At 46.4% G+C, this 14,311-nt stretch overlaps 1 protein-coding gene across 1 annotated transcript in view; it reads left to right on the top strand.

Annotated features, from left to right (window-relative positions):
• LOC122807832 (RNA-binding protein 5-like) overlaps positions 1-14,311 on the top strand; it is a 1,001,232-nt gene that overhangs the window by 985,527 nt on the left and 1,394 nt on the right. The window lies entirely within an intron of this gene.

The following is a 14,311-nucleotide window of genomic DNA, read 5'->3' as shown; positions in this document are numbered from 1 at the left end:
ATTACATTCCTGGGTGCAAGCTTGAATACAACTGCCCAGATGGCTTTCCTTACGCCAGAGAAGCAAATTAATTTGGGGACTTCAAGCAGGTGACCACAAAAACCCTGCTTTCTGCAAAGCAAATACTGCAAGCCTTGGGGTTCATGGCCTCCTGCATTCTTCTAATTCCATATGCAAGACTGCATATGAGGAAACTTCAGTGGTATTTAAAAAGTCTATGGAGTCAGCATTGTCACAGCCTGGAAACTTTACCTATCTTACCTTGCCTGCGCCTAGAGTTCCTATGGTGGGCAGAGGCCTCTCACCAGAACAAGGGACTCCCATTCACACCACCCCCTGCCACCCAAACCCTAACTACAGGCGCATCAGACTATGCATGGTGTGCTCATCTGGCATGGAAGTGCATTCAGGGAAAATGGAGCCCAAATCAAATGCACCTTCACATAAATCAAAAAGAAATGCTAGCTGTACAGAATGCTCTGATAGCCTTCAAGGCCTACCTTCATCCGGGACAACTACTGATAAAGATGGACAACACCACGGTTGTGTTACATAAACAAGCAGGGGGGTACACCCTCCTACCCCCTCTGCAGACTAGCCATGGCATTGTGGAACACGGCCTTGAACTATCAAGTACAACTATAAGCTCAGTTCCTGCCAGGAAAGCTGAATACTCTGGCAGATGAACTATACAGAAATATCATGGAGCCACATGCAAATGGGGGAGCCCAGACATGGATCTTTTTGCTTCACCCCAGAACTATCAGTTGGACAAATTTTGCACAAGAACTCATCACAATAAAGCCTGGAAAGTGGATGCTCTGTCCTTCAGCTGGAAAAACCTATCTGTGTCTGTGCCTTTCCCCCTCTGCCTCTGCTCTCCAAAGTTCTACTAAAAGTCAAACAGGACAAACCAAAAATGATTTTGATTGCTCCAGACTGGCCTCTCCAACACTGGTACCCATTCCTGCGCAGTGCGTCACGCCTTCCACCCTTGCACCTGCCTCAGACACCTTACTTACTGTATCAGCAGAACAACCAAATTCTGCACACTCGGCTCCAAACTTTGAATCTTGCAGCATGGCTAATCACCTAAATTCACCCCTGGCATCCCTCATGATGGATGTCATTTTGGAGGCGAGAAGACCTAGTACTAGAAAATCTTAGACCTAGTACTAGAAAAACTGTACTTTCTGGAAAGCAATTACCTCAGATACTTGGGTACTCACCATTATCCAAAACGGATACTTTTCTTGGAAGGAAAAGCCAAGGCCAAAAAGGATTCCCTTCCCTGCAAGCAACCAGCTACATTTATTCCCTGTCATACTGAAAGAGCTCCTGACTCTAGGAACTATAGAACCAGTTCCTTCAGGACAGGAAGGAAAAAGGCTTCTATTTCTGCCTTTTCCTAGTCCCCAAAAAGGATGGCCCTTGAGGCCATCCTTGACTTATTCTATCTAAATATGTTCCTAGAAGTTCCGTCCTTCAGGATGTTCTCCCTACAAACCTTGTTTACCCCTCATTCCATCCTAGGTTTTCATGGTCACCCTGTATCTGAAGGATGCCTACCTGCACATTCCTATCAGATCCACCCACAGGAGGTTTCTGCGTTTCACTGGACACACTTCACACTTTGTTTACAGCCTTGCCCTTTGGCTTGTCTACTGCTCCCAAAGTATTTACAAAGTGCCTGGCCCCTGCCATTGCCTATTGCAGTGCCAAGGGACTCCAAGTCTTACCCTTAGCTGGACAACATTCTCATTCTGGTAGAATCAGAATCCACCCTGCAAAGCCATCTCACATTCACAAGGACTGTCCTCCACAACTCTGGCTTCTTTATCAACCTCCAGAAGTCCTCACTTCTTCCTCAGCAGGGCAAAGTTTTCCTAGGCTGCAGGATATCAACAGATTTGATGAGATCCTTTCTCCCACTGGGCAAAGTGCACTCTCTCTCTAGCCATTTTCAAGGCCTATTTACAAAGTCACATATCTTTGCAGTACTGTTTCTGCAAGGCTTGGGTCTCACGGCAACAACCATTCCCATGCTCCCATTAGCCAGGATGCACATGAGAAAGTTCCAATGGTACTTAAAAAAGTATGGTCTCAAAGCCACCATTCACTAGAGAAGCTTATTCCCCTCCTGCCCTGCCTAAAAGCAGAACTAAAGTGGTGAATTCAGCAAGTTTCACAGAGCCGGGGCATCCCATTTTAATTGCCACCCATTACTCAAACCATGCACACATGCATCAGATCTAGGGTGGGGAGCACAGTTCAAAGGCTTCAGGGTACAACAGCATTGGGACCCTGCACTTCAAAAACAGCACATCAATGTCGGAAATGATGGCAGTATTGCTTGCTCTCGAAGCTTTCTTGTCAGTCTTACAACCAGACATGCTACACATTGTGACAGACAACACAACTTTCATGTGGTACCTCAACAAGCAAGGAAGGGCAAAGGTGTACCAGTTATGCCAGATAACTTTTTACAAATCTGGGAGATAGCAACCAGACACAATCTCTTACTTGCAGGCCTCTTACATCCCCTATCAGAAAAATAAACAAGCAGACTTGTGCAGCAGAACATCCTGCCCTCAGCACGAATGGATGTTGCACAGGGAAACCACCTTAGACATTGTCCACCAGTGGGGCACAACTCAAGTGGATCTGTTTGCCTCTCCCCAGAACAGGCAGTTAAACAGATGTTGCTCCAGGGACTACACTCCACTAGCATGGAGAATGAATTCCTTCAGCTTTCCATGGAGGGGAAAGTTCCTGTACACTTCCCCGCCCCCTTCCCCCTAATACTCCACGTCCTATTGAAGATCAACAAGGACCAACCAAAAATCTTGCTGGTGACTCCCTATTGGTCAAGAACAATCACCACAAGTTACCCCACAAGGTGGACCTACTCACTCAACAAAAAGGATCTCTCATTCACCCTCCACTGTCTTTACTGCATCTGACCCTTTGGGTGATCAACTTCTGATCCCTTTCAGACAACTGTACTCAGAAGGCGTCCCCTCAGTCCTGAGGGAGGCCAGGAAACAGTCTACCAGAAAAAAAAGTTGTCCACATGGCATAGATTCTCAAATTGGTGTGCGCTTAAGGACAGGGACCCCTTTCAGGCAGATCCCTCTTTGGTCCTCAGTTATGTATGTGAGCTCATTAAGTAAGGAGTAACATATTCATCAATGAAAGTCTACTTTTCTGCCATTTCAGCCTGCTTGCCTTTACAGCCACTTCTGCTCTCCAGACTAGATGTTAAACTTTTCCTGAGAGGGGTTTTGCATATCAGACCACCAAGAAAACCTATTCCTCCTCCCTGGGACATCAACTTCATACTGGAAAAACTAACCCTGCCTCCTTTTGAGCCAGCTAGGACCGCTTCCCTGCAAATGTGCACATGAGAAACCATTCTCTTAGTGGCCATTGCCTCCGCAAGAAGAGTGTCCAAACTACAGGCCCTCATGGCCTGTCCCCCGTACACCACCTTCCACAAGGACAGGGTAACATTGCGCACTAACCCTTCCTTCCTTCATGCCCAAAGTGGTGAATGAGCTATTTCTTAGCCAGTCTATTCATCTACCAACATTCTTTTCCTCTCCATCCATGTTTTCCATGTTGCAGTTTTCCTTCCCTCCCTCCACACCCCTTTTTCCTTTTATGGATGCTTGGTCTACACCTGTGTATTCTCTCCCTGTTTTCTGTTCAGCCCTGTTACCTTCTGTTCAGCCCTGTTACCATAACCATAGATGTCCGTGTTTTCTATGTTGCAGTATTCCTTCCCTCCCTCCATACCCTTTTTTCCTTTTATGGATGCTTGGTCTACACCTGTGTATTCTCTCCCTGTATACTATTCTGTTCAGCCCTGTTACCATAACCATAGATGTCCTTGTTTTCCATCCATGTTGCAGTATTCCTTCCCTCCCTCCACACCCCTTTTTCCTTTTATGGATGCTTGGTCTACACCTGTGTATTCTCCCTGTTTTCTGTTCAGCCCTGCAGGGACATTTGCTCTTCTGCTGCTTCTTGTGCTCATTTATCTGGGCTTCAAGTTCTGAGGTCTGTGCGTGCAGACATCACATTTATAGTCCCTGGTGTATGGCCCTACATGTGACGTCCCACACACGTGCAGCAGCCAGGCTTAAGCTTTTGTATAGGAGCAGACATCAGATCGCCTGAGGACTGGAAATCCCACAGTATAAGCACTGCAACGTTGAAGAGAAGGACATCTGTATTTATGGTAATATTTTGCACAACTATTCTTTTTATCTGTATAGAACTAAAGATTTTAGGAAAACAGAACAATGGTTCATCTCCTTTTCAGAAGCTAAAAAGGCATGCCAGTTTCAAAAGTTATGCTTTCAAATTGGCTCTCAAATTGCATTACCTTTCTATACACCTCAAACAGCAGGAAATTACCATTCAAAGTTAGAGACCACTCGACTAGAGGCTTAGCAACATTCTCTGCTTACCTAGCCAGTTTATCAATGGGACAGTATTTGTGCCGCTATGTGGGCAAGACACCATACTTTTATTAGTCATTGCAAAGTTGATTTGGCCTCCAGGAATAGGGCTTCCTTTGGTTCCACTGTGCTTAGAGGTATACTCCCATGAGCCACCCAGGAAAATAATGCTAGGGATGCTGTCCCTTCCAATAAGAATGAAGGCGAGATAGGACAGCATAACATAAAGAAGTTATGTACTCACCATAACATTCTGTGTTTGTTGTCTGTCTCGCCCTTCATTCTTACGAACCTCCCACCTTTCCCCCAGCCAAGGGCTCCTAGAGGACTTGTATGAGAAATCTTTCTTCTTTAGTGAAGGAGCTCCTCTCAATTTCCTTGTTACTTCTGTACCTGATGTTGCATGACAGATGTAGACACATTGCTATGATTAGCAGCAAACAAGATCTGGGGAATTACACCACTGCATGATGGGGTAGCTATTCATCCACGAGCCAAATGAGACTTCGAGCTAGTGTATTCGGCCGAGTCGGAGCCGAGGATTGGCTCTGAACCCATCCAGTAAGTACGAAGGGCGAGATGGGCAACAAATATGGAACGTTACGGTGAGTACTTAACTTTTTTTTCTAGGTACCTCTTTTTCCCGTCATGCCTCCTGCATTTGCCATCTACCCGAGGAGAATTATTTGGAGTCTGCTTGGGGTATAAAAATACCATGCAAACACCTCCAAGCAAAAATCCTAAATGATGATTTTCTTGCATGTTTGGGAGCCATGCAGATGTACTCCATTGTTTCCTTGTGAATTGCTTATGTAATCTCTTCCAACCTCTTCAGATTCCTTTAGTTATTATGCAGTATTGTATACATAGAGAATTTAATTTTTGTAGCACCTAGACTTTAGGCTGTGACCACAGCATTAAAATTGTGCCATCTTTAGTTTTCAGAGGGTTTGAAATAGTGTGTGGAATGCTGGGTATTGAAGTTTCAGGAGCATTTTCAGTAGTGGAGAAGCTTTGCTTGTGTAGTAGTCAGATGCTTCAAAAATCTCACTTTGCATAGATTGTTTTTCTGAAGACTTTGGCTCACAATTGTTTTTAGGTGGGAGGGGAAACCTTCATCATAATAGCAGTACTTGGTGGACCCAAGGTTTTCTACCTGGATATAGCACATTACTTGCCAGTTTTGGGGGGTGGGGGTGCCTAGCTATGGGGTGCAAGATGCGTAACCACTCTGTCACTGGCCGCCAGACTTGAGCCATGCGGGGTAAGCAAGGGCTGCATATGTTTAGATGAGAAACTGTCCTTGTCCTTTAGATGGGACATTAAACTGAAGTGCCATCTGCTTGAGCTGATGGTAGCTCAAGTGCATGTAGAATGTAGCGCAACACTTAGCAAAAACAGTAGGAAGGTTCCCAGATGCCCTGGCTAAATTTCCACTAGTAGAAATGCCACCTCTGGTCTCCCTGAAAAGAGATCACCAACCTACTAGGACTGACCTGGTCAGCAGGGGATAAATAAAATAAATGGACAAGAATGGAAAGGGTGCTGATGGGTGCTGCTTAGGAAAGACTGATCTGACTTGGGGAACACTTGGACAAAATACATTTCATAAAAAGAAAATGCTGAAGTATCACACCTAATTGGTTAGGAGGTACCTGGTAAACTTATGACTGTTGTAGAAGCTGTGATTTTTCGAACGTAGTCTACCACTAAACCAATTTGGGTATTTTCAGAAAAAGAATATTCTAGAAAAGTACATATTTGTTATAAGGGCTATTGCTTGCATTCATGCAAATGGGTTTTTGTCACAGTTAGGTACAAGTTGGACATCCTCGAACCATACAAGTTGGACATCCTTGAACCAAGTGAGAGGTTACCTTCAATTCTAAGACTGAAAACTGTCTGTAAAGGTTCCCAAGTCAGTATATCCCTACCCTCTTGAGTAATTTACCACTGCAGATCAAAAAAGTACTACTTTGGCTACCTTTTGAATCTTTTCTTGATGACTGGATGAGTAGACACAAATTTACACCAGGGTTGTCATGTATAGCCATGCTTGATTTCAGTGAGCACTATTAAGTGCTTGAAAAGGGTTGCAGTAACTTTGTGTGCTTAAAGGTGTGTATCGCTAGGCAGATTTGTGGTCTGTCTGATCGCTTGCCTAGTGTATTCGTAAAAGACGGCATATTTTTGTGCACAGCTAGACAGGTTTATGGTCTTCCTGATCGATTGCCTAGTGTGCTCCTAAAGGAGGACATAGTCTTCTCTGTCTTGACTTCTGCCCCCTTTCAGTCATTACCTGTGCTGTACCTGGGAATGAGTAGTTACCTGTTCTGGTTCATTGGTCACATCTGAGCAATGCCCAATGTGAGAGTGTTCAATCTTGCCGTTTGTTCTTACACCTGGGTTCGGAGCCGATCCTTGGCTCCGTGTCGGCCGCTTGACAAAGCTCTGCATTGAGAAGAAGCTCGAGACCAACCTATCTCCCACAATTCCCCTCTGCCTTTACCTCAGATCTAGTTTGCTGCTGCAACGTTCGCATCATTTTTGATGAGCTCGGACCACCTGAAAGCTAAGATTTCGTTTATCTAACATTTTTAGATATTTTTTCTTCTAGTTTATCTTTAAAGTTTTGTATGTGTGTGTGTGTGTAGTGAGTCGAGGGCTTTCTTCGAGTACGTATATAACTTTTATATACTTATAATAAGTTAGTTCCCTCGAGGCCTACCCCACCCTTTAAACTTATATATCCTATAAAACTACTGGATTTGACAAACTACCGGATTTGACTGATTTTACTGGATTGACTTTATTATTGGCTATTACTGTACAAGTCTGTGTACTGTTTACTCTTTTGGATTTGACTTTATTATGTCTGAAAAAGCTAAGTCAGGCTTCAAACGGTGCCAATGTGGACAGAAAATGTCTGTCACAGACAACCATAGTTCCTGCGTCTACTGTCTTGGCCCTCTCCATCTGCAAGAAGACTGCTCCATTTGTCATTCTTTCAGTGGAAGGGTCATGACAGATAGGCGCAGGAAACTCATGGATAGAGGCCTTTTGAAGCCTACATTCCAAGAGGCTCTGGATGCATCGGACCAGACATCTAAATCCTCGAAGGAATCAAAGACGTCGGAGCCCATGTCATCGGCTCCGAGCTCTTCATTTAAAGTTCGCTCACCGGTTCCACAGACCTCGGGGCCGAGTGTTAACTTTTGTCCGTTACCGAGCCTCGAGTCTTGGAACCGGTGACGGAGCTTCCACCTCCTGTGCTCTTGAGGTCGGCTCCGTCTTAGATTCCTTCGACGCGTTCTTCTAGGCCCCTCTCCGACACCGATGTAGACCGCGTGGTGCAGAAATTAATGGAGAATACGGCCTTGTCCAAACTCATCTCTGTCTCCTCCCAGTTGGTGTCGAGACTCGAAGGCCTTCCCTTATCTCCATCTGTTCCTCCTCCGAGGCCTATTCAGTCTTCGGAGCCGGGAGAGGCTGATCTGATGATCGTGGAGCCCTCGGTGCCGGAACCGTCCTTCTCTTGGTCGGCACCGTTCACCTCGACTCCGGACCCATTACCGGAATCGCGGAGCCGAAGATCCATCCTTGGTTCGGGGACCGAGAGTCGGACCGACGTTTCGGTTCCGACTCTTCCTCTCGGTGCCTCGGCTCGGATCGACTCTGCTCCGTCCCCGCCCTCAGTCCCCGTCTCGGGGATTCCTCCGCTTTCTTCGGATCCGAGGGATTCCTCGACTCAGGACCCGGGGGCCTTCGACCTCATGAGGAAGGTGTTGTCGACTCAGACAACCACTTCAGCAGAAACAGCTTCTCCTTCCCATAAGGGTCCGTTATTCTCCTCTACACCCACGGCTACGTCAAAGCGTCGAGCACCGGTGTCTCAGCCGCCCCCAGAGGGAGCCCCCTCTTCCTCGGAGGCTTCATCGGATGCCCCCGATTCCCCACAAGAATCCTTGACATCGGACACTGACTTAGATGAGTCAGAAGGGTCCCCGAAATCACCCTCAGAGGATGTCTCCTTTTCTGACATCCTGGAGATCCTGAAACAGAGAGGTGATTGGCAAGCCCTACCCCCTTCTGAGGATGAGTCAGTCTTGCTGAAGGCATTCGGTGCTCGCCCTTCCTCGCCCTTCCTCCTCCTGGGTCACTCCGCCCTTCGATGAGTTGATGGAACTGATTGCTCGAAGAGACACCTGACACAGTGGAGCCAGTCCCTAGAAAGCCTAATAAATATATTACTGCCCCTCAAGACAAGGCTTATCTCACACTATGGTGGTGGTGGCAGCGGCCACTAAAAAGGAGATGTCTGAATCTTCCTCATCTGTCCATCCGCCTAACAGAGATTCTGGGACTATGGACAGGTATGGGAAGCGCATTTTTAGTTCGGCTTTTTCCATGCGTTCCCTGAACTGTTTGACCCATTTCACACGGTTACAGAGGGATCTAATCAAAGAGTTGGGAGATACCCTCCAGGGTACTACAGATGCTGCTGTCTCGGAGAAAGTTACAGCACAATTCAATACCCTTACATCTATTGTGAACTCGTCCATGAGGCTCATTTCATATGCAGCCGAAGGATCGAGTAGGGCTGCGGCTTCAGCGATTGCTCTTCGTAGACAATCCTGGATGCGCTTATATTCCTTTGCGGAAGCCTTCAAGTCTTCCTTTTCTAACGCCCCATTTGACGGTGCCACTCTCTTTGGCCCAAAAGTAAAGGAGACCCTTACCTGGTGTGAGCAAGAGGGAAAGACTCTGTCTGCTGTCGGAGTCCATTTTTCCACCCCATCCAGACCGTACCCCAAAGGGCAACGTGGTGGAAAAATGTGGTTTCGAAAACCCCAAGGCTCTTTCCCAGGCACACAGGGTGATGCCCCCTCTAGAGGCAGAGGAGGGGGCAGAGGTGGAAGACGTCGCCCTGGTGGCAGAGGGGGTCCGCAAAACCAAGGTGACAGGGATACACTCCCCGGGAAACCTTTCCAGCACTCCTGAGAGGAGGCCCAACTGTCCTGCTCTGGAGGCAGTCGGGGGTCGCTTAGCTTTATACCCTCAGGCCTGGCAAAGTCTTACATCAGACAATTGGGTAAAAAGCATTGTTACCAGAGGTTACAGAATTCCTTTCCTATTGCCCCCATTTCCGCAGAAAAGACTCCCAGATGTACCGCCCCATCTGCGAGATCCTGCAGCTATAGAAATCTCAACTCTGCTAGAAAAAAGAGTCATCCAACCAGTCCCGGCGGACCAAAGAGGATTCGGAACTTACTCAAGGTTCTTTTTAGTTCCAAAAAAGAGAGGGGACTGGAGGCCAATTCTGGACCTAAGCAAACTCAATACCTTCGTCAAGAAAGAAAAGTTCCGGATGGTCACGCTTCAATCGATCCTTCCATTCTTACAGAAGGACGACTGGATGTGCTCAATAGATCTAAAGGACGCGTACTACCACATCAAAATGGCCAGGGCGTCCAGGGATCACTTGCGCTTCCGGCTGGGAGCCAGTCACTTTCAGTTTCGAGCCCTGCCCTTTGGTCTGACCTCAGCCCCCAGGGTTTTCACCAAATGTATGGCAGTGGTAGCGTCTCACTTGAGACGCCTAGGATTCCAGGTGTTTCTGTATCTGGACGACTGGCTCCTTACTGCCACCACCGAGCGTCGACTGATTCAGGCCAGGGATTACACACTACAACTCTGTGTTCATCTCGGAATTTCCGTAAATTTCGAAAAATCTGTATTACAGCCATCACAGCATATCTCATTCATAGGAGCAGAATTGGATACGCGTTGCTTAATTCTAAGGCTTCCTCCAGAAAGAATAGCCTCTCTACAAAACCATATATCTCTTCTCCTGTTGTCCAAAAAATCCCCAGCAAAACTGGTTCTGAAGGTTTTGGGTCTCATGGCAGCTTCCCTCATTGCGATACCCTTGGGAAGACTGCACATGAGAGTTCTTCAATGGCTACTGTTTGCACAATGGTCGTTCCAACAGTTACCACTGACGCACGAAATTCACATCACGAACATCTGCAAATCGCACCTGTCTTGGTGGCTTCAGACTTGCAATCTCTCCGGCGGCCGACCATTTGTGCTACCCACGCCAACAGCTACGGTGACCACGGACGCTTCCCTGATAGGGTGGGGGGGCATCTTTCAGGGACAGACAGTCCGAGGCGAATGGACCAAATTGGAGTACAATCTGCACATCAATGTTCTAGAGATGAGGGCAGTGTTTCTAGCATTGCAACACTTTTCTCCCCTTCTCCCCTTCTTCCTCTAGGGACCATTGCAGTTCAGTCGGACATGTCTGTAGTCTGGTACATAAACAAACAAGGGGGAACCAAGTCTTATCAACTATGCAGAGAGGCCATGAGAATTTGACAATGGGCAGAGTCCACGGGTCGCTTTCTGATAGCAACGCATATCCCGGGGTTATCCAACGTCATAGCGGACAGGTTGAGCAGAGCCATCCTGTTACCTCATGAGTGGTCCCTCAAACGAACCATTGCGGACAAAATTTTTTGCAAGTGGGGCCAGCCTTGCTGCGATCTGTTTGCGTCTCCAATGAACGCCAAATGCAGAAGCTATTTTGCCCTATTACCCCCTCCAGGGGAAGTCCCCAGGGACGCTCTGATTCACGATTGGCCCCCGGGCTTCCTGTACGCCTTCCCTCCTATTCCTCTGATTGCAAAATTTCTACAGAAAGCCAACAACCTGGAGAGGACAATAATCCTCATTGCCCCATTCTGGCCTCGTCAAATTTGGTTTCCCTTTCTTCGAGCACACCAAATTCGGGAACCCTGGATCCTGGAGCTGGATCTACTGACCCACTCAGGGGCTCCCCACCCGTCGCTTCTTTCCCTCAGACTAGCAGCTTGGCTGCTCCGCTTCCCTTCTTAACCAGGTCTGATCTTCTTTCCCCTGCAGTTCAAAATATTCTAGTGGCTTCTCATAAGGCTTCCACTACAAAGATTTACACTAGTAAGTGGAAGCGTTTTGTACACTGGGCAACTACACAACATTTGGATCCCGTAATAGCCCCACTAAACAGAGTCTTGGAGTTTCTATCCGTACTATTCCACCAAGGAGCTTCTCCTGCCACTTTGAGAGTTCAATTGGCTGCCATTTCAAACTTTCATGTGGGAGAAAATGGGGCGCCTATTATGGCTCATAGACTTTGTAAGGCCTTTCTAAAAGGGTCTTTCCATATCAGGCCACCAGTTAGGATTCCTACATCACCTTGGAATTTGAACCTTCTATTATCACAGCTAATGCTACCACCCTTTGAACCAGCCTCTTCCTGTTCTTTGAAGTTTTTGTCATGGAAAACCCTTTTTCTGGTAGCTATCACATCAGCCAGACGGGTATCGGAACTTCAAGCTCTTTCCGTTAAGCACCCATATTTGATCTTTCACCCTGATAGAGTATCTCTTCGCACTAATCCATCCTTTCTTCCCAAAGTTTGATCCGTCAATAACATAAATCAGTCCATTGAGCTCCCCACATTTTTCAAGAACCATTCCAATAAGTTGGAATATATGTTACACAAGTTGGATGTTCATAGACAACTCCGGTTTTACTTGGATAGAACAAAGGATCACAGAAAAACAGATCAGCTCTTTATAGCCTTTGCGGACAGCAGAAAGGGCATGGCAGTTACGAAACGAACCCTTTCCAAATGGCTTTCCGATTGTATTATTTTTGTTTATACTGCTTCTGAGCAGAGCTTACCTGTCAAGCCCAAAGGGCATTCTACAAGATCAATATCTACATCCCTGGCTCATGCGGCCCGCCTACCATTGGACACTATTTGTGCGGCTGCCACTTGGTCTAAACCACATACATTCATTACTCATTACAAAGTGGATAGGGTTTCCAGGGGCAGGGCAACCTTTGGTTCCACTGTGCTCAGGAACGTTCGGAGCATGGAGCTAGGGACGCTACCCAGGTGTAAGAACAAACGGCGAGATTGAACACTCTCACATATAGAAGTTATGTCCTTACCATAACGTTCCATGTGGAGTGTTCATCTCGCCTTTGTTCTTATATTCCCACCCTCCCACCCTCAGGAAGAACGTCCAGTTTAGGTGTCTGGTTTGGTTCTCCCGCTTCTGCTTTTGTTCAGTTGTTACGGCTGTGTTTCAGCTATGCCTTAGCATGTATGTTTTATGTTCACTCCCGTTGGGTTCTGGTTTGTTTGTAAACTAGATCTGAGGTAAAGGCAGAGGGGAATTGTGGGAGATAGGTTGGTCTCGAGCTTCTTCTCGATGCAGAGCTTTGTCAAGCGGCCGACACGGAGCCGAGGATCGGCTCCGAACCCAGGTGTAAGAACAAAGGCGAGATGAACACTCCACATGGAATGTTATGGTAAGGACATAACTTCTATTTTTGGCAGTTGCTTGTTGCATTGTTTAATTGTAAATATTTGCTCATTTCATGAAGTTCCAACTGTTGTAGGTAGATTCTCCTTGGTGACTACCTTTTACATTTTATCTTGGTGAAAGTAATGCAACTAATAGTGAATATTGTAAGACTTTGGGGGGGGGTGCCTCTTTAAGGGAGAGGTAGAAATTCTGGGCTTTTTTGTGGAGCATAGAGCTTTTAGAGGTTATGGACTAAGCAATGTCTACCCACTCATCAGTAGATGAAACTGTCTAGTTATGTTTAGGGTGAAGCTTAAAAATGTTTGGGGGCTTTCGTGAGCATGAAATGAACACCCAGTCACTTATAATTGTGCTTAAGGTTTGTAGCCCCATTGAAGGACAGGCACTGCTACTCCTTTAGTGTAACCTTTTTTCAGACAAAACTTTCAATTGTTATGGTATTACAGCCGGACAGGGGTCCAGGCATTCACAGAGGGTGTCTGTCTTCCTCAAGAAAATCTCTCCAGCAACTGTAGGCAGTACAGATTCCTAACCTTTTGGAACTAGTTGGACAGAATAGACAGGCAGCTGCTTGATGATAGTCTGGCACTGGGTGGCAAAAAAAGGCTAGATCAGTAAAACTTTTTCCAAACAGCAGGAAGGTAGGGATCACTGACTACAGTGCTGCCGATACGTAACAGCAATTTCTACTAGTACTTTGTTCCAGTATGCATGGCCATACATGCCAGATGACAGAGTTGAGTGCACATTTAAAGATAAGCTTAGCTTTGACTATCTCTTGAGATAGCCACAGAGACCAAGCAGAAGTGAATTGGTCTGGTAAACGGCTCCCCCCTCCAGTACCTAGTTTTACCCACTGAGCATTGGTTTGTTACAGAAAATGTTTGGACTGGGTATAAACCAAATAAATAGCTTTGAAAAGCACACAAGCTTGGAGGGAGAAATGAGACTAAACCATGTGGCAGGTGGGTGCGAGTCAGGAAAGGCTGTCCCCTCTTCAACCAGTTGGAAAGCCTTTTGGTTTGTGCTATTCTAGCCCCTCTATACCTGCTCAAACAAAATTAAATGAATGGGAAAATTGACCATTTATGGAAGAAATTATTCCTCCTGAGCTTTGTAAGAGGTTGTAGATGGACATTACACCACATAATTAGCTCTGTTTACTTTCTGCCTTAGCATGCCATCCTTGTGTGAGTTAGCTGCAGCTGACCAGAGTTTTACTTCAAAAGATGTTAAAATCTCCACAATCGTTCTTTTATCAGCACTTGCATGTTACTCGGAAGGTTTCCTTTAAAAGCAAGGTCCAGAGGTGACTGTAAGGTGAGCCTCCTGAATTTAAACTACTCCAAATTTGTGGAGGCTGAACAGGTGTAAGGTGGATGTCCATGTGTTCTCTTGGGGCCGTGATTTGCAAACACATGCCGTACGTGTAAACATTATTTGCACAACAGAAAATAGAGC

Source organism: Protopterus annectens, chromosome 7.part1 (assembly GCF_019279795.1).
Source record: "Protopterus annectens isolate FY-2018-M chromosome 7.part1, PAN1.0, whole genome shotgun sequence".
NCBI lineage: Eukaryota > Metazoa > Chordata > Ceratodontiformes > Protopteridae > Protopterus > Protopterus annectens.
Note: the sequence above shows the minus strand (reverse complement) of the source record. Positions and strands in the feature narration are given on the sequence as shown.